This window comes from Ochotona curzoniae, unplaced genomic scaffold (assembly GCF_017591425.1).
Source record: "Ochotona curzoniae isolate NIBS_2020 unplaced genomic scaffold, NIBS_Ocur_1.0 contig_605, whole genome shotgun sequence".
Taxonomy (NCBI): domain Eukaryota; kingdom Metazoa; phylum Chordata; class Mammalia; order Lagomorpha; family Ochotonidae; genus Ochotona; species Ochotona curzoniae.
Genome location: NW_024466491.1, coordinates 101,508 through 122,468, shown reverse-complemented (window position 1 = coordinate 122,468; position 20,961 = coordinate 101,508). Strand labels below are relative to the sequence as shown.

The 20,961-nt window shown below is 55.5% G+C and overlaps 1 protein-coding gene across 2 annotated transcripts in view; it reads left to right on the top strand.

Moving 5' to 3' along the window:
* The window catches only part of INSR (insulin receptor), a 69,718-nt gene that overhangs the window by 11,868 nt on the left and 36,889 nt on the right, over positions 1-20,961 (top strand). The window lies entirely within an intron of this gene.

Sequence of the window (20,961 nt, the reverse complement as noted above, 5' to 3'; positions counted from 1 at the left end):
TCCTGTCTTTGCTGCCTTCCTAGGAGCTGGTTTGGAAGAGGAGTGCTCCCAGTAAGAGATGCTGGCTTAGCTTGTTGTGCCCTAACACTGGCTCTAAGGGATACGCTTTATACTCATTTTTATTTGAAAGACAGATTTTACAGAGACAGAAGGAAAGACAGAGAAAGACATAGATTTTTCCATTCGCTGGTTCACTCCCCCCAACATGGCCACCATGGCCAGAGCTGGGCTGGTCCAAAGCTGGAAGCCTAGAGCTTATTCTGAGTCTCCCCTGTGCGTGCAGGGGCCGTCCTCCACTGCTTTCCCAGGCCACAAGCAGGGAGCTGGATGGGAAGTGGGGCCTCCGGGATATGAACCAGCACTCACATGGGATTCCAGTGCGTTCAAGGTGAGGAGTTTTAGCAGCTGGGCCATCGTGCGGGGACAAATAAGAATACCTTTTTAAAACTGTAGGCGGTGCTGGAAACCCTGCTTGATTCTAATCCCTATATTCCTGTCTTTTTTTTTTTTTCTATTCTTATTTCCGATCATTATCTTACACATTAGACATGGTTAGAAATGAACAGAAAACAGAAAATTGAACATTTATGGTCTACCACAATTGTCAGCATCACCACGCGGTTTTGGGGTCCTCATTTCCTAGGAAAAACGCTATTGTTTGGTTTGGATACCTGAGGCAGGGGTTTAGGGCATAGTGAGGGTAGCGTATACACTATGGATACACTGGGCAAAGACGTGATTCCTGCCCCCCTCTGGGCAGCGTGAGACTGCACTCCGTGTGCTCAGAAAGGCAATTAAAAATGCATGAATGATTTATTTCTGGAATTTTCCATTTAATGTATCTGGATTGCTTGTGAACTCTGGGTCCCTGAAACCCTAAATTATGAAACTCTGAGTTAGGGAGGGGATGCCTGCCGTAGTCAGCTCCATCATTCTAGCAGGTGGCAGGCACACAGACACACATAGACGTGGCTGTGTTTCAATAAAGCTTTATTGACAAAAAGCAAGGCGTGGGCCGCTTTGGCGTTAAGGACCCATACCTGCCACCTCTGGTGCCTGGGAGTAACTGCCTCTTCTTCTACCCTTCTTGCTTGGGAGATGGGTGGAAAGGGAAGAATGGGGGAATTTGGGGGTTGAAAAGAATGAGCTGCTTCCTATGGGACTGTGGAAGTTACGCTGCTGGAGAGGGGGTGTTTGGAGAAAGCTGCGGCTCGGTGTGATTCCTTGTGGCCAGGGCTGTGACTTTGCTTCCCGGGGCAGGTGTCTCTGTGGGGAGGGGGGAGGTCGAGCTGTCGCTGGTGTCCGTCCCCTTGTCCCCCTGGCCCAGGATCCGGGGAAGGAGTTCCTGCGTTCCTGGAAGGGGTGGGAAGGTGCTGCTGGCCCGTCCCGCGCTTTCCCGGGAGTTGTGGGAGGAGCCAGCTGACGGATTTATATTTCTTTGCTGGCCTTTGAGGATGAGTGTCCTGGGCTTCGTCGTGCGGCACCGGGAAAATGCAAGCGCGTGCGCTTTTTCCGTGGGAACCCTTCGCATGCACCTGCGTGCGCGTTTGCTGTAGGAACCCTTCGCCCGTCATATTTCCAGAGCCGATTGGAGCTGCGAACGATGACGATATATATATATGGGTGATTTCGAGTTTGAGAGATAGAAGCTGGGGAGAAAGTACGACTTTCCTACCGGGGCCCAGGGCTATGGGAAAGCTGGAGGTGGTGATGGAATCCAGGGAACCCTAGGGGAGGGTCTGTGAAAGTCACCCCAGGCTGGACCCTGGAAGGGGGTGAAGGTAAATGAGGGCCTTTTTAAAAAAAGATTTATTTTCTTTTAAATTTTTATTGGAAAGGCGGATATACAGAGAGGAGTGACAGAGAGGAAGATCCTCCGTCCGATGATTCACTCCCCAAGTGAGCGCAACGGCCGATACTATGCCGATCCGAAGCCAGGAGCCTCTTCTGGGTCTCCCACGCGGGTGCAGGGTCCCAAGGCTTTGGGCCGTCCTCCACTGCTTTCCCAGGCCACAGGCAGGGAGCTGGATGGGAAGTGAGACTGCGAGGATTAGAACCGGCGCCCATATGGGATCCCGGGCGTGCAAGGCGAGGACCTTAACCACTGTGCCACCACGCCGGGCCCGAGGGCCTTTTTTAAAAAAAAATTTTTTTTAAGAAAATATTTTGATGTTGAGTCCAGGCTGATTTTTTTTTTTTTCCCATGCAGGGGAATGGTGTGATTGACACCTGCCAGGGTCCCCAGGTCCTGGGTATCTGACATGCCTCCCAGCTCCCATCAAGCTGGGTGATGGGGAGGGGGTGTCCTCTGGGGGTCCTGTGTGGGTGGGGAAGGAGTGGGGTGAGACCCAGTGGCTGTCTGAATGTCTGCCCCAGGCCCAGGATGACTGAGCCCCGCCCCGTTCCGTTTATGGATTGCGATGGCACAGGCTGCGGTGCCTGGAAGTGGTGTAGGTGGGACTTGAACCTGGGGATTCGGGTTTGGACTCTGACACCTTGAGCAAGTGCATTCCAAGGCTTATTTTGGAAAAATGGTGAAGTGCAGGGACTGTAGAAGAGAGAGAGAGAGAGAGAGAGAGAGAGAGAGAGAGAGAGAGAGAGAGATCCTGTCTCCCGCTGGGCCACTCCCCAAGTAACTGCAACAGTGACTCAAGTCCTTGGCGCCCAGGTAGGGGCCCGGGCGGAGGTTCCTAGGACTCGGCTTGTCCCAGCCGCTGCTGTTGCGGGCACTGGGGGAGTGAATCAGTGGATGACCCATCTCTTCCCGTGTCTGTCTCTGCCTTACGCGTTGACAAGTGTGGAAACTGCGACCCCTGTTGATCCCAGTGCTCTGTAAAGGGCTGGAAGTAGAAAACGGGGTGACCCCTGCTTGAGCCCGTCACTGCCCCCAGGCTGTTGCTTAGCACCCCAAGGAGGGGGGTTGTAAGACCCCCGGGGATCCCCAGGCCTGGCGAATCTCGCTACCCCCTCCAAATGAGCTGTAACGGCTGCCCACCTTCCCCTCACCCCTCCCCGACCCCCCGGATGCTTCTGGAACACTTCACGTGGTGATCATGGAAAGGCCTCCACAGCTGGCATTTCGGCCACCCTCACCCGGGGCAGCGATGAGAACCTTCTACTCAAGAAGCGCGGGTGCAAACACGCAGACGGAGTAGCACTGTCGCCAGCACAGCGGGCAGAGTTCCGTTCCTTCTTTTACCCAAGATCTTTCTGCAGCTCTAGGAGAGAGAAACATCAGGTTGCAAACATGCTTTTTATATTTTTCTTTGAAAGGCAGAATGATGGGCCCCACACAGTAGCCTAGTGGTTAAAGTTCTTGCCTTGCATGCACCAGGATACCATATACTGGTTGGATATCCCAGCAGCTCCGCTTCCCATCCAGCTCCCTGCCTGTGGCCTGGGAAAGCAGTGGAGGACGGCCCAAAGCCTTGGGACCATGCACCCGCGTGGGAGACCCAGAAGAGGCTCCTGGTTTTGGCCCTTGGGGAGTGAACCAGTGGACGGAAGATCTTCCTCTCTGTCTCCTCCTCTCTGTATATCCACCTTTCCAATTAAAATATATACATAAATCTTGTTTTTTAAAAAAGCCAGCTTTTCACCTGGAGGAATGAATTGGGCTCGGTCCTCAGGGAGGTGGTGGGTACAGTGACAGCCATTCCCCCCCACAGGCCCGGTGGCAGAGGGGATCTGTCTTAAGGGAGGTTTTTTCTCATGGTATCACCCGGCTGGCTCAGGACTCCAACATGAACTGCCCGCCACTACCCCCCAAGTCCCTAAGAGCCTTTGACTTACGTCAGTACTGTATATGCACCTGTACCCCCCCAGAAAGGGGGTGACATGAATGCTACAGTGTTGAAGATCTTACAGGGGCCCGGCACGGTGGCCTAATTTTTTGCCTGGAGCGCCAGCATCCCATAGGGACACTGGTTCGAGTCCCGGTGGCTCCACTTCCCATCCAGCTTCCTGCTTGTGGCCAGGGAAAGCAGCAGAAGATGGTCTCAGTGCTTCTTGTCCTGCACCCCTCCGTGGGAGACCCCCTTTTTTTGTGCTCCAGTCTCCCGTCTTGACTCTGGTCCATTTGGGGGAACCGAATCAGCGGCTGGAGGATCTTGATTCCCCAATCTCTTTGTAACGCTGACTTTCCAATAATCTCGTCTGCCCAGTCTCTGTTTAAGTCCGACTTTGGAAGAAGTAAGTGCATCTTTGAAAAAGACCCCAGTTCCTCATTTTTACTCTGACTTGTGGACGTAATTTCTCCTACCTTTCAAATGAAACCTGGAGTGTTTGCTCAACCTTTCCCTGTCTTCCCCACGCCCCCAGCCCTAACCCCGCCCCGCCCACTCGGTGAGTCCCCAGGAAGGAGGGATGGAAAACAGCAGGTGCAACAAAGAGGCTATTATGAGTTCCTCCCAGAGAGATGAGGAACAAGGAAAGGGGTAGGCGTGCTGGCCCAGGTGAGGGTGTCACCACCCACGGGTGATGGAGAAGGAGGCATCCATCAGTTTCTCTTCCACGGGGGGCGGGGGGGGGGAGCAGGGGCACCCCCGTGCATGTCCGCTGATGCAGAACAGAGCAGGTGTGGGGAGCCAGGAGGTTGACTCAAAGACCCAGAACCTGAGCCTGTCTGTTGTTGGTCCTTCTGGCTGGGAACGGAGCTTCTCAGCGCATGCGCCATTTGCTTAGCGGGACACTGTTTGCATCCCGTAAACCGCGGGCTGGGCGCTGGTGGCTTCCCCTGGCTGTATTGTGGGCAGGCAGGCTTTTGCTGTGGCACAAGCCACGTGAGACAGTGGAATCTCAGTGCACTGCGCGGTCATCCGACACTGCATATTCAGGTCTGGCTGCGCAGGCGCTCTGGGGTGCATACCCCAGATGACAGCAGTCTGATCTGTTGTGCTTTTACAAAAAACATGTTGATTGGGCCTGGCACAGTGTCTCATCCTCTCTCTTCAAGGACCAGGATCCCATATGGGCTGCGGTTCTTGTCCCGGCTGCTCCACTTCCCATCCAGCTCCCTGCCTGTGGCCTGGGAAAGCGGCAGTGGAGGACGGCCCAAAGCCGTGGGGGTCCCTGCACCTGCGTGGGAGACCTAGAAGAAGCTCCTGGCTTGAAAACAGATTAACACAGAGAGGGAGAGATCTGCTTTCATTCCTTGCTTCATACCCCAGATGAATTGCAACACCAGGGCTGGGCCAGGCCGAAGCTAGAGGAGCCAGGCCAGGAGCTGCCTCTGGCTCTCCCATGTGGGTGCAGGGACCCCCACCCATGGGCGGCCCTCGCCTGCTTTCCTAGGTGCAGGAGCTGGATGGGAAGCAGAGCAGGAGTGAACAGTGTCACCACCGGCTGCTTTCTAGTGCTGGCTGCCCGTCCTCAGCGGTAAGTGAGAGAGAGAGACTGAGATATTTTGCCCCGAGGTCCCATCAAAGGTGAGGCTGGGACTGGCATTCAGTCCGGGGTTCGCTTAGGTTCTAAACCACGTGACTTTTGGAAGGCGTGCATACTGCAGCGGAGTGACTTTTAATCCCTTCGTTGTGAAGATGTTAAAAAAAAAAATTCACTTAGGGAGTAAAGCGTGGAGCTTACAGGGTTAGACACCTGCTCTGCCTCCCACATCCCAGGGTCTGGACCGGAGTCCCGGCTCCCATCCCTGACTCCTGCTCCCTGCGTATGCCCTCCCTGACAAGGCAGCAGATGGGGGCTGACGTGGTGGGGTCGCTGCCCCACACAGGCGGAGGGATATCTATTCTGTCCCTGGCTCCTGGCTTTGTCCTAAGCCTACTCACAGTGTGTGCAAGCAAGGAACCTGTTCTCTTTCTTGCTTTTTAAATTATTATTATTTTTGGTCCCTTGCATCCATCTTTTTTAAGATTTATTTATTTTTATTACCAAGTCAGATATACAGAGAGGAGGAGAGACAGAGAGGAAGATCTTCCGTCCGATGATTCACTCCCCAAGTGAGTGCAACGGCCTGTGCTGTGCCGATCCGAAGCCAGGATCCAGAAACTTCTTCCAAGTCTCCCACATGAGGGCAGGGTTCCAACGATTTGGGCCGTCCTCGACTGCTTTCCCAGGCCACAGCAGGGAGCTGGATGGGAAGTGGAGCCACCAGGATTAGAACCAGTGCCCATATGGGATCCTGGCACGTTCAACGTGAGGACTTTAGCCACTAGGCCAAGCTGCCGGACCCCCTAGCATCCATCTTAACAAGCAACTTTCCCTGTCTTTACATGGGTTGTATCCTATCCATCTCCCACGGAGCGGGGTGTTTTAACAAGCAGTTGACTGGTTTGGATACAAACGTCGGTTGGTGGGATTGTTGACTAGTTTGTGGTTTCTTGGTAACAGAGTGGCTCGTGATTCGGCTTCCAGAACCATTGTACTGTTGATGGGAAAGTAGGTGGCTTTGGTGTGAGAGCTCAGATGTGACGGACAGACCCAGGCCTGGAGCAGCAGCCTATTGGCTAATGTCTACACCCTGCATGTGCTGGGATCCCATATGGGCGCTGGTTCTAATCCCGGCAGCCCCGCTTCCCATCCAGCTCCCTGCTTGTGGCCTGGGAAAGCAGTGGAGGATGGCCCAGAGCCTTGGGACCCTGCACCTGTGAGGGAGACCCAGAAGAAGCTCCTGGCTCGTGGCTACAGATTGACTCAGTTCCTGCTGTTGTGGCCGTTTGGGGAGTGGATCAGTGGATGGAAGCTCCTCCCTGTCTCTCCTCCTCGCTGTCAATCTGCCTTTCCAATCCAAACAAATAAATCTTACAAAAGATACACTGTCCGTGAACTTTCACAAGTCCCCTTAGAGTGGGTGAATTTCCAATGTTTTGCACCCCTCCCCCCAAACTCATTAAGAGTTGCAATTACAATTTGTAACAATTTACTTGAGAGGTAGAGAGAGAGAGAGAGAGTGAGTGTGCTGGTCATTACTGAGTACTTTCCAACACAAGCACCTGCCTGGGTTGAACCCCAGAGCTGGAGGAAACTCCGTGTCTTCCCCATGGATGTCAGGAACTGTATCAGTCCCTGGAGCCATCTCCTGCTGCTTCCCCAGGTTCAAGGTCAGGGTTGAAGCCAGGGACTCAGGTGGCAGGTGTCTGTGCTGCTGACCCCTAGGCCGACGCCTCATTGATGGAGTTATCAGACAGTGTGGAAGACGCAGTGACGAGGCGGGCAGGGGGCAGGGTGTTCTGGGTTTCTTACACTTCCTGTGCTCAAAAAAGAACCACGGGTCAACCACCCACCCTTGACACATGTTCTTTGAAAAGTTTGGACCATATTGGTCGGCACTGTGAGCTTGGGGGTCTGCCTCTTTGCACGCCACCCCCCGCGCCCCCCTTCCCCGTTCTTGCTGAATTGCCAGCACATTCCGCAGACACTTTGATGCTTTCTAGTGAGTTCGGCGGCCGGCCGTTGGCTTGGGGCTCCTGGCTTCTGGCCTTGGAGGAGGCCGGGTCAGCCAAAGGGAAGCGAGCTGGCCAGGCGGGAGACTGGAGGTCTGGACTCAGACATTTGTTGCTTTGGCCGTGAGCTGTTGGAAAACGGGGTCCCTGGGTGATGTGTGCTCCAAGTGCGTGTAGCCAGATGTTGCGCCCGGTACGCCGTCTCTAGACTCCTCCCGAAGCTTTCGGAGGGACTTCCCTTGCTCGCCGCCAGACCCCTCAGTGCACCTGCTGCTGTTCTCTGAGCGCCAGGTGCTGCTCTGGGTTCTGAGGCTGCAGCCTGAGACCCGCGAGGAACAAAGTCACAGCCCAACGACGGTTCCTCGAGAAATTCATTGAAGGAGGATGGTGTAAAAATCTAACCGTTCCAGTTCTGGATCTTTGTTCAAAGATGGAAGGGGGTTCGTGTGCAAAGATCTGGATTCTGATGTGGCACCAGGGCGTGTAACCCAGAAGCCTAAATTCTCACCACACACTCCAACCTTTGTTTTTTTTTTTTCTTCTCATTAAAAATTCAATCTTTTATTCCTATATTCTGAAAACTCTCCAAAGCTGATACCGAAGCGAGCAGTTCTGGGTTTGCATGCCACTCCCATGGGCTTGGAGCTCCATGACGGCTGGTGAGAAAGATGCTGGCTCCTGGCATGGGATGGGGGGGCAGAGCTCTTTATGCCACACTCCGGGCAGGGAGGTTGTGTGTCCTCCCCTTCCTTGCATTTCCAGGGATCTGTCTGGAACGGGCACTGCTGGGAGGAGCTGCTTCTGTGACGTCAGCCACCCTCTGATGTCCCACAGGAAGCCATCCTACACAAGGACCCTGTGGCGCGGCGTCTTCCTTCCCGGTTTTTGGAAAGCGCCCTGACTTTGTGTATTCTTCCAAAAATGCCAGAAAGCGGAGCCAAGTTCTAAGAAAGAAGAAAGGAGAGGAAGGCGCTGAGCCCTGCCTTTTGTGGGTTTCCTGGTGGGACGTGGAGTGTTTGGCTTACAACGACGTGACGTCTTGATGGTGTCAGCGTGTTCTGGTCCACATCTCCCACTTCCTCTCTGTTGTCCCAGGGGTTCTTGCCTGTTCTTAGAACATTCAGTGTGAATTTTCTCCAGATACAATCTGCGTTCCTGTGTGTGCTGAGCTGAGGCTGGTGGAACCCATCCATCCATCCATCCATCCATCCATCCATCCATCCATCCATCCATCCATCCATCCACCTACCCATCCATTCATCCACCCACGCATCCATCCATCCATCCATCCACTCAACCATCCATCCATCCATCATCCATCCACCCAACCATCTGTCTACCCAACCATCCATCTATCTCTCTACGTTTCTCTCTAACATAAGGAAGATGTTTTAAAGGCACAAACGGTGGTTTTTGTTGAGAACAGGCACAGGGCTTATGCCTTCTGAAATAGCATGGTGTTGTTGTCAGGAGTAGTGGCTTAACCCGTTACATGCCAGTGCCAGCCTTTGGCATCCCAGCTCTTAGCACCTTTAACTGAGGAGTCAGGGGGTTAAACTCCTGCATGAGTTCTTGGCACTGGTAATATTCAGATTGGAGCAGGTTCCCTCGGGGACAGGGCTGTTGTCTTGGACCCTGAGAAAGGACGCTGGTTTGGGACAAACTGATGCAGGTTTAGCTGGGAAATTCTCTGGTCAATGCGTCCTTCGAGTCTGGATCAAAACAAGACTTTAGCGTGAAGGTGTTGGTCTCACAGTACCTTGCTTCTGATATGTTGAGGAACAGGGGACCAGTGCCATGGCATAGCAGCCTAAACCTCAGCCTGTGGTGCCAGCGTCCCATATAGGTGCAGGTTCTAGTCCTGGCTGCTCCACTTCCCTTCTAGCTCCCTGCTAATACACTTGGGAAAACAGCAGAGGATGGGCCAAGGGCGTGGATCCCTGTACCCATGGCGGAGGCCTGGAAGAAGCTCCTGGCTCTTGGCTGTGGGTCAGCTCAGCTCTGGCCATTGTGACCACTTGGGGAAGTGAACCAATAGGTAGAAAAATCTCTCTGTCTCTCTTTCTCTCTGTAACTTTGCCTTTCTAATGAAAATCAAATACATCTTGAAAAAGAAGAAGTGTTACTCAGTGGTGATCCATCCATGTTGGGTTTTTAGGAAAAGCTAACGGAAAACGAAACCCACATTGGTGGGGGGCAGGGGGAGCTCCGTGTGTGCGCGCATGCGTCTCTCCGTAGCGACGGTCCCTGGCTGAAGGCAGACTTGGTTCGTTTTGTAACAAGTTGCCAGTGCCAGCGCTCTTGGTGAAAGGGGAAGACTCGTGGTGTTGCTGTAAGCCTACTGGAATCGATAGCAAATGTTCACCCGGGGCAGGCCTGTGGCTCAGCATGAATAGGCAACTTGAGAAAAATCGAAAAATCTGAGTTGAAGCGCCTGGGGGGGCAAGTCCCGGCTGCAGCTCCCCGTGCGTGCCGCACCCCGGCAGGCAGCCAGCCAGCAGGTGACGGCTCGAATGCTTGGGCCCTTTTGTCACCCATGGAGGAGAGACCTGGTTGGTGTTCCCAGCCGCGACTGTGGCAGAGGGCGGCTTTCCTTTCTCTGCCCGTCTGTTTTGCTGTGCCTGTGGCTGTTAGGTGAGAGAATGTTAAGTCAGTGAACAGACAGGTTTTGTTGACTGGGGTAAATCAAGGGGCTCTTGGGTTTTCACAGCTGACTGGAAGCCAGCCGCCCTAGAGGAAATCGGTGAGGCGGTGGTCATGGTCATGGTCACGGATCAACTGGTGCCTCAGGTGGCCCCAGGTGGTAGGCTATCCGTGTGCTGCTGGTTTTCTGGGTAAGATGTGATTTGTTGGGCCCAGCGCGGTAGCCTAGCAGTTAGAGTCCTCGCCTTGCATGTGTCGGCATCCCATATGGGTGCTGGTTTGTGTCCTGGCGGCCCTACTTCCCATCCAGCTCCCTGCTTGTGGCCTGGGAAAGCAGCCGAGGACGGCCCAAGGCTTTGGGACCCTGCACCTGTGTGGGAGACCTAGAAGAAGTTCCTGGCTCCTGGCTTCAGATTGGCACAGCTCCAGCCGTTATAGCCACTTGGAGAGTGAATGATTGGACGGAAGATCTTCCTTTCTGTCTCTCCTCCTCTCTGTGTATCTGATTTTCCAACAAATATAAAATGAATCTTTAAAAAAAAAAAAAAACAAACAAAAGAACACGCCATCTCGCCCTCGGGGCTGGCGGCCAACCCGAGAAAGCAGAGGGGCGAACTGGACGTCAGTAGTGTGCCCTGGCATGCGTCACCCGTGCCCTAGCAGTGCTGTGCAGTGTTGCTCAAGGGTGGCACGGGCAGGCACCGTCCCCTTGGCTGGAAGGACTCGCAGCGGGGCTTGTGCAATCCGGGAACCTGTTTGCAGTGGAAGGTGGCTGTGGCGGTGGGGGCTGTGAATACGACTTAGCAACTTCCTGCGGACAGTTCGGAATAAAGTTTGTCCTTTCTGCTGGCTTACCGTGGAGAGAGCGATAAGGAGGTGGAGATACACATGGGGGCAGGAAGAGAGAGAGAGAGAGAGAGAGAGAGCGCTTGAGTAAGCTTCTATCTTTTGGCTCATTCCCTAAGAGCCTACTGTGTGATCATGGCTGGTTGCCGGCCGAAAGTCAGGAGGTGGGAGTTCCATGTGGGTCCCCGCCCCCCTCGTGTGCGTGTCAGGGGGCCCAAGGACTTCAGCACTCAGCTGTTATCTCCCAGCGCAGCCAGGACTCGAACCCACGCACTGTGCCATGGCGCCAGGACGCCCTCACCCCACTCGAACCCACGCACCGTGCCATGGCGCCAGGACGCCCTCACTCCACTCGAACCCACGCACCGTGCCATGGCGCCAGGACGCCCTCACCCCACTCGAACCCACGCACCGTGCCATGGCGCCAGGACGCCCTCACTCCACTCGAACCCACGCACTGTGCCATGGCGCCAGGACGCCCTCACTCCACTCGAACCCGCGCACTGTGCCATGGCGCCAGGACGCCCTCACCCCACTCGAACCCGTGTACTCGAACCCACGCACCGTGCCATGGCGCCAGGACGCCCTCACTCCACTCGAAACCACGCACCGTGCCATGGCGCCAGGACGCCCTCACCCCACTCGAAACCACGCACCGTGCCATGGCGCCAGGACGCCCTCACGCCACTCGAACCCACGCACTGTGCTTGGGTTCCCATACATACTGCTTTTGGGATTTCTCCTTCCCGGCTAGCCATCACGCCCTGCCAGGGCTGTATGGTGTGACAGAATGGCATTTGGGGTGAGATCCCCGGCCGTCCTTCCTCCATTTGGAGTCCCCATGATACAATGTGCAAGTGTTTCGTGGTGATGGAGGGGGGCGGGTCACCTGCTCTATTTCTTTTTTCCTTCTCCTAGGCATGCGGAAGCCCACGGCTGGCGTGGTGATGGGCCACGTGGGTGCCGAGTTGGTGCCTTGGCTTTGGTGTCTATGAAAGCACGGCCCTGGCCTCGGGGCGGGGGTGTCTGGAATCACTCAGTGGGGGCGCCTGAGGGTTTGTGTATTTCCCCGGGGCAGGGGTGGGGGGAGTCGGGGGAAGAAGCAGGGGGGAGTGGCGGGAGTGGGGAGGTAGGGCCGTTCTAGGGCGCACGATAGCATCTATGAGCGAGGAGGCCTGGCAGGACGCCAGCTGTGCCATGGGGCACTGGGCAGGCACGGGAACCACTCAAGCTTGTTGTTTTCTGTATTTGAAAGGCGGTGTTACATAGAGTACGGCTAACATCCACTCCCCAAAATGCCCGCCACAGCCAAGGGCTGGGCCGGACCGAAGCCAGGAGCCAGAAGCTCTATCCAGGTCTTCCCCGTGGCTGTCAGGGACTCGAACACTTGGGCCATCCTCTGCTGCTTTCCCAGGCACATGGATCGGAGGTGGAGCCGCCAGGACTCGAACCAGCAGTTCTGTGGGGACGTTATGTGCTGTGCCACACACAGCGCCAACCCTCTGCCCCTCTCTTGCCTGCCAGGTCCAGCTCAAGTTTCTTTGGTTTAGGGTGGACAGTTCCTAAGTTAGTCCGTGAAGCGAACCAGCGGCTGTTTTCCCTCTGAGGCATTGTCTTATTGGGAGCTGTGTGACCACGGGCGAGTCCCTTAACCTCTCTGTGCCTTAGTGTAAAACATGTAGAGGGCCCTGGCTGGGGAGGTTGCAGGGGTTGAGGGTGGGAGGACTGAAGTATTCATGGAGGAACCACTGCTGTGTGGCTAATATGGAGGACCTGGCCCCTCTCCCTGTGTGTCAGCCTTGAACACCTGCTGCTGTCTTGGGATGCTTGGCCAGATTGCCTCCTGCCACCATCACTGCCCCAGAGAGAGCCCATTTACTCTGGGTCAGCAGAACGTCCCCGCTCCCAGCCAGAGCACTCGCTGCTTGCTGCCCGCCTCGCCCCACGCCCACACCCTGGTCCTCTGCAGGGGGCAGTGGCTGCTTTCCTCGAGCGAGCGTGGCTTGCGGTCCGTCTGGTTGGGTCCCCGCAGCGTGACCGGCAGCTGAGTCGAAAATGGCCCTGCTGGGAAGTGAGCTGGCTCATGGGCGAAGAAGGCTTTATCGTCCAAGCTATTGGGCCCTTCTTTTCTTGAAAAGATTTCTTTTACTTTTATTACAAAGTCAGATGTACAGAGAGAAGGAGGGGCGGAGAGGGAGATCTTCTATCTGCCGATTCCCTCCCCAAGTGGCTGCAGCAGCCGGAGCTAAGCTGATCCGAAGCCAGGAGCCAGGAGCCAGGAGCTTCTTCTGGGTCTTCCGGGTCTTCCGGGTCTTCCACATGGATGGGAAGTCGAACAGCTGGGATTAGAACCGGCGCCCATATGGGATCCCAGCGCGTTCAAGGCGAGGACTTTAGCCACTAGGCCACCGCACCGGGCCCTTCCTTATAGCTTTATACCGGGCTTCTTGCTCCCGTGACAGAGGAAGTGCAGCATCTGTGGGGACCCCTGAGGTGTCCCCACGGCCACACACCAGCCTCCTTCTGTGTGGGAATTGCTCTCCTCCCCGACGGTCCATGGGACAAGCCGGCTTCCTCATGTCTCAAGGATGCAAGAGGGGTCGCCATCCGTTACGAGAGCTAGGAATGGGCATTTGACAATTGGCAGGGTGCGTGTGTGGCTCAGTTGGTTATTTCGCCACCAGCAAACACCAGGATCCCATTAGGGCGCCGGTTCGCATCCCAGCTGCTCCACTTCCCATCCAGCTCCCTGCTTGTGACCTGGGAAAGCAGCAGAGGACGGCCCAAAGCCTTGAGACCCTGCACCTGCGTGGGATACCCGGAAGAATCTCCTGGCTCCTGGCTTCAGACGGGCTCAGCTCTGGCCCCTGCGGCCACTTGGGGAGTGAAGCAACGGATGGAGGATCTTCCTCTCTCTCTCTCTCCTTGTTATCAATCTGCCTTTTGCATAAAAGTAACTAAATCTTTAAAAAAAATGACACGCGTGGGTGGTCCCATCTCATATCGGGGCGCTTGGTTTGAGTCTCGGTGCTACCTCCCATTTTGGCTTCCTGTGGATGCACGTCCAGTGTGTGTGCGTGTGTGTGTGTGTGTGGAGGGTGGGGGGTAGCAGGTGACAGCCCAAGAATCAGGGTTCCTTTCCATCCATGTGCATGACCGGGCTTGGAGGATTTGGGGGTCAACGAACTACAAATGCAAAGTGTGTTGGTCTGTCTCTTCTCTTGCTGGCTCTGGTACAATAAGTAAATGCCAGGCTTCCATCAGAGCTACTAGGAAACAAGAGCCGAGCCAGGAGTTGGAGCCAGCGATCTTGAGGTCACAGAGGGCCAGGGACCTGAGCTTGGGTTGTAGCCCGAGGTGCCAATCTGGGCCAGGTGTTGGTGAATGGTCACACCCCCTCGAAGTGCTGCCAACACTCGCCTGTCCTCAGCCTCCCTGCCGCCATGCCCGTCCCCTTGCCCTTGTTTGCCCCCACGTCCCCTAGCCTCCAGCCCGTCCTGTTAGGCACAAAACGGGGCAGCTCTGAGGGGGGATTTGTGCAATGGTTGTCACTGATTTCGCCTTGTTTGGGCACATAGAGGCCGGATCGGCTGCAGAACAGGGACTGGCTGCAGATGCTCATTCGACAGGGCTGTCTGGGGCCAGCTTGCACCCCAAAATATTTCACGACAGGCCTGGGGGTGGCGAGCACGGGAAAGACCCTCCCCCCTCCCCGTCCAGAGCATAGCTGTGTAACCCCCTGGGCACAGGTGGACTCGCTGTCAGAGGTTAAAAATGGGGGTGCTTCAGAAACTGACGGACATGCAGTCAAAAACAAAACACCAAAAACACAAGCAAAACTAGGTCTGCCTTTTTAAAAAAAGATTTACTTATTTTTATTGAAGAGGCAGGTTTGCGAAGAGAAAGAAAGATCTTCCACCTGTTGGTTTACTTGCCACATGGCCACAGTGGCTGGAGCTGAGCTGAGCTGATCTGAAGCCAGGAGCTTCTTCTGGGTCTCCCACGTGGGTGCAGGGTCCCAAGGCTTCGGGCCGTCCTCCACTGCTTTCCCAGGCCACAGGCGGGGAGCTGGATGGGAAGTGGAGCAGCTGGGACTTGAACCCGTGTCTGTGTGAGATGCCAGTGCTTTGAGTGGGCAGCTTCGTTCATTGCCCAACCACCCCATTGCCCTGCCTCCCCCAGCTCAGACCTTTTCTTTAAAGACGTTGGAGACAAGTTCCCTGTGAATGTCACTGGAACATTTTGTGGCCGGAGGCGACGGACCGTGGAGAGGGCATGAGCTGTGTGTGCGTCAGGACACTACCCTCCAGGGACGTCAGGCCCTCATCTCTGTCACCTGCGGCTGATGTCACTCACTCACTCACTCACAGGGCGTCAGGCTGTCAAGTGCAGCCTCTGCCGAGGCGGGGGGGTCGGAGAAGATGAGAGAGGCAGAACCCTGGAGGGTGGAATCCAGAGCCTTCAGCCCCGGGGGGGGGGGGGGCGGAAAGCCAAGCTGGTGCCAGGCGGGCATGATTCTCCCCACCCTCCAGTGCCCTACGCTGGAGCCTCTACCAGGAACAAGCTTTTGCAGACACCAGGATTAAAAAAAAAAAAAAAAGATTTATTTGAGGGCTTGGCACAGTGTTCTGGTTGCATGCATAAAGATCCCATGGGGATGCAGGTTCTAATCCCGGCGGCTCCACTTCCCATCCAGCTCCCTGCTTGTGGCCTGGGAAAGCAGCAGTGGAGGACGGCCCAAAGCCTTGGGACCCTGCACCCGTGTGGGAGACCCAGAAGAAGAAGCTCCTGGCTCCTGGCTTCGGATCAGCTTAGCTCCATTGTGGCCACTTGGGAAGTGAGGCAGTGGATGGAAGATCTTTCTCTCTGCTTCTCTGTGTATTCTGCTTTTCTTTTTTTTTTTTTTAAAGTATGTATTTGAAATAATCTACAGCCAGATAAAGAAGAGACAAAGCACCTGCTGGTTTACTTCCCCCAGTGGCCGCGGTAGCCAGGACTGGCGAGACCAAAGACAAGAATTTGGAGTTCCATCCGGGTTCCCCACATGGGTGCCAGGACCCCAGGCCCTTCTGCTGCTCTCCCAGGCGCCTTAGCAGGGACCTGGATGGGAAATGGAGCAAGCCGAGACTCGAACCGACACTTCGGTGTGCTGGGTAGGTAGGCATCCCAGGCAATGGCTCAACCTGTCTCACCACCGCGGCTTTCGGACCTGTAGGTTTCCTGTTTGTGGTCTTGTGTTCCAGTGGCAACAGGAAACAAAGGGTTAGGGAGGGAAAACCCAGACTTAGGGCTTGGAAAGCCCCCCACAGCGTGGGTCTCGGGCTTGGTAGCAGAGTCCTACACCCCAGCACCCCGAGCCTGCTCTCCCTAGCTCCTAGCACACAGCGAGAGCTCAGGGACTCTCTGGTTTGTTCGGGGCAAGGGGTTAGGGGTCCCGTATATAAGCATTTGGCTGGGATTGCATTGTAAAAGCACCTTTCAGCAGGTGCAGGTCCCGGATAACCTGGGTGCTTGATGTGGCACGCATCCTCATCTACTTTCAGCAGTAAAGCTGCACCTGTTTGCATGGTGTTGGGTGTGCTAGGAGCCCATCTCAAGTCAATGGCGGGGAGAGGTGGGGGAGGCGAAGCAGGGCTGGAGCTGGGAGAGGTGCTGTGCAGGGCACCGCTGCCTGGTGGAATGTCCTGATGGGCTGGGTGGAGGTGGGAGGGTTTGCAGGGGAGCGGCGAGACGGTAGGGGCTACGGCTAACTTCTCTCTGTTCCCGATGTGTCTTCCTGCCTTTCTGCTCACGCCCAGGCGTTGCATGGGTGGGCGCGGGTGGCCACTGGGGATGGCTGTCAGGCCTGGATGTGGCGAGTTGGGGACATCCTCGTGGCCTCAGAAGGGTGATGCTGGTCCCCATATATAGAGGGTGATGCAAGGGATGAAATGCGAGGAGCCGTGACCTTGCTCGCCGCTGGCCCTGCTGTAGGCATTTGATAACCTTGGATGGGGCCCCGGGCGTGCCTGAGCTGAGCTACTACGGGCCCGTGTAGGGGGAGCCTAGATGTGGGATCCCTGTGGTCCCGGGTTTGAATCCTGGGGCTGCGACTTTGTCGGTGTGCGTCCTTGTGCACACACACACACGTGCACACACACACACACACACACACACACACAGATCTCCCATCTTTTGAGTCACTCCCCAGTGTTTGTAGGACCTAGGGCTGGTCCCTTCCCTGCCCTCCTGCCAGGGCTCAAGGTGGGAGTCAGGATGTCCTTGTGGGTGTCCCTGCTGGGTGGCAGGAACCCCGGAAACCCTGTACGTGAGCCTATCCCTTGTCCCTTTGCCTTGCCAAGTTCCCAACCATAGCATGAAGGTCAGGGTCAGGAGCCAGAGCTGAGCCAATCTGAAGCCAGGAGCCAGGAGCTTCTTCTTCCAGGTCTCCCACGCAGGTGCAGGATCCCAAGGCTTCGGGCCGTCCTCCACTGCTTTCCCAGGCCACAAGCAGGGAGCTGGATGGAAAGTGGGGCCACCGGGACTCGAACCTGCGTCCACATGGGATGCCACTGCTTAGAGGTGGCAGAGTAGCCAATTGAGCCATCGTGCCAGCTCCTTTCTGTCATCGTCCTGGTCTGGTGGATGGTCGAGTGGGTCATGATGCCATGATATCCACCAAGCACCGCCACGGTGCGTGGCCTGGAGCTGGCTGTTTTGCCATGGTCTGCGTTCCCCAGGCAGAATTTCCTAACTTTCAAAGGCTGCAGCGGAAGAGTCCCGTGCCTGGGCCACTCAACGCTGGCCAAGTCTGAATGTCTAGTTTTGCTGGGATGTCTTCCTGGTACGTGCAGGCTTTGAAAAACCAACTTACTCCTGATTGCAGAAGTGGGGTGCAAGAGGGGCCCTCCTCTGTAGCCCATGTAAAGATGTGCTGGCCTCCCACCGGTTCCTGGAGGCCAGCTGCGTGCATCCAACATCCCGTTCTCCCCAACTTGGCCTGGGCATGTAGCTGGGCATGTGTAGCCTCACTGCCCCCTCCCGCCGGCCTCACCATTTTCTCTCTTCCTCCGGACCTCTCGTTCAGCTCTGCCCTCACGGGGTCCAGGCCATCCTGGCCTCTCCCACCTGCTCCCAAGGAACCCCCCCCCCCCCGGGGCAGTGGATGCCCCTGCAATCTGTGGCTTTCCAAGCGGGGCACATCACCACGAGGCCGAGCCTGAGGTTGGTCCGTGGTCACCTGAGGTTTACACGTCACGTGGCTTCGGAACGCATCTGGGCCTCCGTGTGGGCCCCTGCTGGGTTGCAAGCAGCAGCCGTGTGAGGGTCACACTGGGGGTGGGGTGGGAGGGAGGGTGTTATGGGGGGGAAGCGAGGGCAGGAAGGGAGTTGGGAGGGGGATTTTTTGTGTGTGTGTTTCTTTCCATGGTCAAGGCCACATCCTGACAGCTGTCCCTTCCGCAGCCAGTGGAGGGGGCGGCAGTGGGAGACCTGACGGGGCAGACCCGGATGGGGGAGGGTGCTAGAAGCTTCTAGAAAAAGTGGAATGGAGAGCCTTGGGGGTGCCCACGTACCAAATCGGAGCCCCTGAGATCCAGTCTTGGCTCCCCCTCCAGACCCCACTTTCCAGCTTGCGTGCATCCTGTGGGCGATAATCCCTGGGCCCGTGCCACCCATATGGGAGACCCGGATGGAGCTTCCGGCTCCTGGCTTCCACCTGACCCAGCCCTGGCTGCTGTGGTGGGCAACTGGGGAGTGAGGCAACAGATGGTTCTGTCTGTTTCTCTCTTTTAAAGACTTGTTTGAGGGAGAGATTTTTTTTTTTTGTCTGCTGGTTCATGCCCCCAATAACTAGGCTGCTCTGAAGCCAGGAGCCAGGGGCTCCATCCACGTTTCCAACACACTTGGATCCCATCTTCTGCTGGTTTTCCCAGGCTTGTTGGCAAGGCGTTGATGGATGGAACCTAGAACAGCTGGGCTGTTGGTGTCACAGGCTGCGGCTTAACCTGTGATGCTACAACATCTGCCCGTCTTGCCTTTCAAAGTAAACAAATACACTTTACAACGACAAACTTATGTTGGTGTCACACCCCCGAAATCCATGCATATTTTTTTTTTTTTCTAAAATAGGCCTTTTGCTCATCCTCCACATAGGCGCATCTTGTTTTGTTTGCACTGAAACAAAAACCTGTCTCTCAGCCCGGTTGTTCCACACTCCGAATTTGTGAGTGTGAGTGGACTCGGCCGCTTCCTCTGCCAGGGTCTCCCTGCTCTTACTCGGTGCTGGGATTTTCCCAGCATTTTCTAAAGCACAAGTTTGGGGGGGATCAGCGTACCCCCGAGCCGCCCTCCAATTATAGTTTCCCCGGGGAGGCCATTACACCGTGATCTTGGAGGGGAAAATTGGACATTTGCATTTTTTTTGTTTGTTTTTCACTTGGGCTCTTTAACTATTCTGCTACTGTGGGCGGGCCCTTCTAGAAACTTCCAGGCGGTATCGAAGGGCACTGAGGTGTCGCTGGGTGCTGTGGAGGTGCTTTGCCATTAGATATTGAGGTTTGAAAAACTTAAAAAAAAAAGTGAGCCCAAACTGGTTGCTTATTTCCTGCTGAGCCCTTCTCAAGCTGATCGCTGCTAGACAAGACAGCAAGAGCAGGGGTGAGGGGTGGCGAGGGTGGCAAGTGATGGGATTGGGGAACTGGGGAGAGCAGGGAAACCCAGGCTTGGGTGGGGTTCCTGGGTTTAAGCATGGGTTTTTTTGGAGGGGTGGGAGGGGTGGCTGGGGAGGCATCCCTCAAGGATGCCAAGGGCACACAAGCCTGGGTTGTTCTTCATGCTTCTTGCGTCTGCCCTGGGGCTCTGTATCCATTTGTGTTTGCTGAACCAAAAGGACAACCTGGATTTCCGGATAGCTTACCAACTGGTTCAGGTCACCGGTAGCGCACAGACATGATGGGGGTGGGCAAACGCAAAAGTTTGCACGAGCAGGAGCGGGGCGGAAGCTAAGACGGGTGGCTCGAGGCAGGTGCCACCTCTATGATGCTCTCTGCTACCTGCCTTGCAGGCAGGCTCTGCTTGGGGCCAGGACAGAGAGCTGCTGTCCCCGGCTGGAAATGAACGTGGTTCTCAGGGTCCTGTTGCTTTCCTTGGCCCTGGGCTGCTGGCTGTCAAGCGGGGAAACATGCTGGCATTGGCTCACTTGGGTGTCTGCATTTCAACTCCCAGCTCCCTGCTAATGGACACCCTGGGAGGCAGTCTCTCTCTCTCTTTTCTTTCTCCCTCCTCTCTCTCTCCTCTCTCCCTCTGTCTTCTCTCTGTCTTCTCTCTCTCTCTCCTCTCTCCCTCTTCTCTCTCTCCTCTCTCTCTTTTCTCTCTCTCCTCCCTTTCCTCTCTCTCTTCTCTCTCTCTCTCTTCTCTCTCTCTCCTCTCTTTTCTCTTCTCTCTCTCCTCTCTTCTCTCTCTCTTTCCTTCTCTCTCTTCTCTCTCTCTTTCCTTCTCTCTCCTCTCTCTCTCTAACGAAAGACAGCAAAACACTTGGGGATTTTCACACAGCCACTTTCTAAGGAAAGATTGGATACTGTATCGTTACCACCATTTGTAGCGAAAGGATCGGAAAGGATGGGGGGGGGGGTGTGTTCTCCAGGTACCTTTTTCTATCAGTTTGTATTCAGAGCCGGGGGACCAGCAACTCAGGGACCTGAGAACATGGGAGGAGGATTAGCTACAGGGTGTACTTTGTTGCCTTCCAGACTTTTTATTTATTTTGGAAGTCAGACTTTGTCCGAGTGTGGTCGCCTTCCTCAAACAGAGAGCTGAGTTTCTGGGGCGCCTCCTCGTGCCTCTGGGGCGGGATGTGCGCGCAGAGGAACCAAGGGGAGGCAAGTCCCTTGTCGTGTATGCGTGAGAAGAAGGCTGCTTTTTTGCTCCCGCAGCTCACTCTCTCCCCAGCAGGTGACTCTGCGGCTTAAAATACTGAGCTCCTGTATCCAAGCAGATGGGGGGAAAACATCCTTAAGCATTTTTTTTCCTGTTTGCATTTTTCTCCCCCCTGCCAGTGCACCGGAGGTTTGGGCCACGTAAGCAGGAAGTCCCAGGT